Below are 3,902 nucleotides of genomic sequence, written 5' to 3' on the forward strand. Positions count from 1 at the left end.
ATACAAAACCTAGTTCACCTTGCTCCATCTCTTTATGGCCCCAGGTGACCCAAGTTTCTTTAAGAGGTAAAGTTTTCTGAAGTCCTACATCCAGTCTTTGAATATATGAACAGTAACTAAGCAAACTGGGGACTTGCTGAGTTGTGCACCGGCGAAGTGAGTGGAACGTTAGCAACGTGGGTTGTGATCATTAATGAAAGGGAAGGCAGCAGATCCCAGAAGAATGCAGAGTTGGATTCCTCCTCAAATAAGCAGAAATATGAGAGGGGTGGCCCCGTTTGGACGTGTTTTGAATCCCCTCATCCTTGCAGCCATCTCCCAAGACCCCACCGGTTGATAGGATAAGTCATCAGTATCTGTCATATTTCATTCACCTTATTTCACACTGTAGCCTCAACTCCCGATAATAGTGTCCAGACTCTAGCCACATGTCTTCTGAGACTGCATTCTTTCTGAGGTCAGTAATAACTGTCAAATCCGATGGGTAAAACCAGGTTCTCATGTGCCTGACGTCTCTACCACGTTTGGCCTAAATGTACAATCCCACATGCTCCTCTCAGAAACTATCTACCCGTGGCTGTTTTCATGGGTCTCTGTCTCTCTCTCTCTCTCTCTCTCTCTCTCCCTCTCTCGCTCTCACTCTCGCTTTCATTCTGACTGCCTGCCCCTTCATTTCTGCCTCTCTCAGTATGCCAGCTCCATTTTCTTACCCACAGACTCTGTAAGGCCTGTAGCATTGCTGATGCCCTGAAGTATTTATTAACTTGCTTGTGACTCTGGCTTGCCAGGAGGTCAGAGCTGACCCCACATCTACACGGCCGTTTGATCCAGTGTGCACTACCGTATAGTCAGGCAGATCTCTTAAGGCAAATGTCTGAGGTAGAGAATCTGCTTGATTACAGTCAAACCAAAGGATGAACTGACTTTGGGCCAGGTGTACGCTTCTGGTCTAATCAGCTGTGGATGGCGGTGGGCATGCTCCCCACCCAGTAGGCCTCATAGGAGCACTGATGAAGGCCAATTGACTGTGAGTTCATGGCATAAGGGTTCATCACTCTGTGCCCCCAACCCAACTCTACCATGGTCCGTTATTTATCTCTTGTTAGTCCCCTGCCCTCCCCATCAGTCCTTTGCTACATCCACTACAGAATTTTTGCCATTTTTGCCCTACTTTTTCCTCCCTTTGCAGATGTCATTCTCTCTGCCTGAAAGGTCCTTTACCATTTCTTTGTCTGCAAATTTTTTTCCTTTGTCTGAAAAATTTATCTTTTGCCACCCAACTTCACCTTCTCTGGAACTTTCACCCTTACTTTTGTAGGCACTGCTGCTCATCTCTGAGTTCCCATTCTCCTTCATGCTTACTGCCATTTTAGCACTTACTGTACCCGTGGGCCCTGTTTGGTAGTGCACTTGTCTTCTCTGATAGAATGCTTGCCTCTTGAGTTACAGTTCTACCTCTTAGTCATCATAGTTTCTTCACCAGTGCTTAGGATCATGTCAGGAACGCAGTAGGGATTCAGTAAAGGTTTTCTGAAGGAATCCATACATAAGTGAATGAGGTACTTGAAGTGACTGTGGAAATAGTAAATCAGGGTTTAGTAAAAGAGGAAGAAAGGGAATGATATTACTCATTTTACAAATGACAGTCATTCTATCAAGATACTTTTTGTCAAACACATATACCTGTGCTAGGCAGATTTTTACTGTTTCAGTTAACTTTTCTATAAAAAGTAAAGCTACATTTATGGGGCTAGAAATTGATGCTATTGATGCTATAGCTTAGCCATCTTATGGATCCCATTAAAATGAACTTCTTTGCCATAAAATAAACTATAGCTTTCCCTAATGTTGACATCCTAGGGAAATTCTTACCGTAGCAAAACTTCAAATTGGTCAGCACTGTTAAATCTTTCTAAACTGTGTTAATCTGGGGTAAGAGTAGGTGATAAGAATAGAGTTTCATTTATGGAAAATGTAGAACTATATGACTTTTAAACAAAGAATTCAGTTACTTATCGCTGCAAATATACCACCCCAATATTAAGTGGCCTAAAACAACAACCTTTTATTATATCTCAAATTTTATTAGCCACAAATTCAAGTAGGACTCAACTGTGTGATTCATCTGTTGCATGGGTTATCCACTCTGGTCACTTTGTGATATTTAGCTAGAAACTGAGCTATTCTGGACAGTGCAAGACCACTTTCTCACACACCTGGTGGCTGGATGGGGATACTGGAAGATCAGGCACAGCTGGACTCTTCTCTTCTCTATGTAGTCTCAGGACCTCTTCAGCACTGAAGCTGAACTTTATGTATGACAGCTACAGGATCCAAGAGACCAAGGCAAAAGCCACCATCATCCTAAAGATCAGGATCAGAATTGATGGAGTGTCACTCTCACTGTGTTCTTTTGGTCAAAGCAGTGACAGGCTGATTCAAGGGTGTGGAGAAATAGACTTCATCCTTTGATGGCATGTGATATAGGCAAAGAAGAAATAAAGGTGATCGTCTTGGGAATAGCTACCACAGAAATATAACTTTATCACTATTTTATCATGTTGTATTATCTTTAATTAAGTATAAAGACTTCTAATCATGTCATCTAGAGACCATTTCATCCACTGCTCTGTTTGGCTGCCAGTCTCTTGTCTCTCTCTTCAGCAATGGTGAGGCAAATACCCTTTCCACGGGGAAAAGAAATCCATGGTTTGTTGCCTTTGCCAATAAAAAAAGATGTCGAAGAGCTGGGTGGCAAAGCTGTTGCCATTGGCATCTTTCACATGAACTACATCAAAAGACCCAGGGTGTCTCTCTCTGCTGATTCTTCCCAGGTTAGCACATCTGCTTATCATACACAGATTACCAGTGTCAAACTTGATGAAATCAGTGATCTTTCCGGTCTCCAAATCAGTCTGAATGGTGGCACCCACCTGGCTGAGGGGAGCAGGACAGCGGACGGTGTGAGCATCATGGATCATCAGATGAGGGATTCCTTTTGTCTCCACAAAGTTCCTTCTCTCTTTCCACAACTTATACTTGGCCTCCTCAGGTGCAATCCGATGAACAGCAAAGCGACCCTTGGTGTCATAGATCAGGTGGAAATTCTCCCCACTCTTGTCAGTGCTGATGACATCCATAAAACCAGCAGGGTAGGTTATATCAGTTCGGACCTTGCCATCAATCTTAATAAACACTGCGAACAGATCTTCTTTAATTCATCCCCTGTTAGGGCATACTTAAGTCTGTTCTTTAGGAAAATGATGAGATGGAGACACTCTCTCAGCTTATGGGGACCAGTAGATGGGTGAGGGGCAAACACACCAGTCAGTTTATCCAGCATCTGCTGCTTTGGAGCTACTACAAGCTTCAGATGCTTCTTGGGACCACAAGCCATGGCTGCACTAGGTGTGAAAAGATAAATAATTACTTCAAAGAAGATACAGTAATTTGATTCAAGTTTAAATCAATCAATGAATAGTTACTGGATATTTATTCTGTGCCTTATTCTCCCTTTAATTTTATTTGGCCTGCCTTAAAATCCTTAAAAGACCTGTTTTCATGGAAAAGATGCACTGCCAATGACACTTTTTGAAAAAAACTTCTCAATTTGGCCTTAAAAAAGAACAAGCTCTCCATGGATTGGGTCTCAGAAGAGGCAGAAGCTCCAATCTAGCTACCTGTGTGAGTTCAGGCAGCTTAGCGGGCCTTTTCGGAGTTCCTGGTTCTTTATCTGCAAAATCTATTTGATTAATCTTTACTTAGTGTCTACTCTCTATCTGTACTGGTCTAAGTACTGAGGATACAAAGAAACACAAGACTATTTCCTCAAAGAACGCACAAGGAAAGGGGCACATTCACAAATAATTATGATGCAGTTTTATAACAGTTGGTACTGACTG

The 3,902-nt window shown here is 42.5% G+C and overlaps 1 pseudogene; it reads right to left on the reverse strand.

Moving 5' to 3' along the window:
• Positions 1-2,617: 2,617 nt before the first annotated feature.
• Positions 2,618-3,397, reverse strand: LOC114204827 (small ribosomal subunit protein eS4, X isoform-like; annotated as a pseudogene).
• Positions 3,398-3,902: the final 505 nt, after the last annotated feature.

The sequence above is a fragment of the Eumetopias jubatus genome, unplaced genomic scaffold, assembly GCF_037043125.1.
Source record: "Eumetopias jubatus isolate StellerSeaLion01/CBP00866 unplaced genomic scaffold, mEumJub1_p1.0 scaffold_5, whole genome shotgun sequence".
Classification (NCBI taxonomy): domain Eukaryota; kingdom Metazoa; phylum Chordata; class Mammalia; order Carnivora; family Otariidae; genus Eumetopias; species Eumetopias jubatus.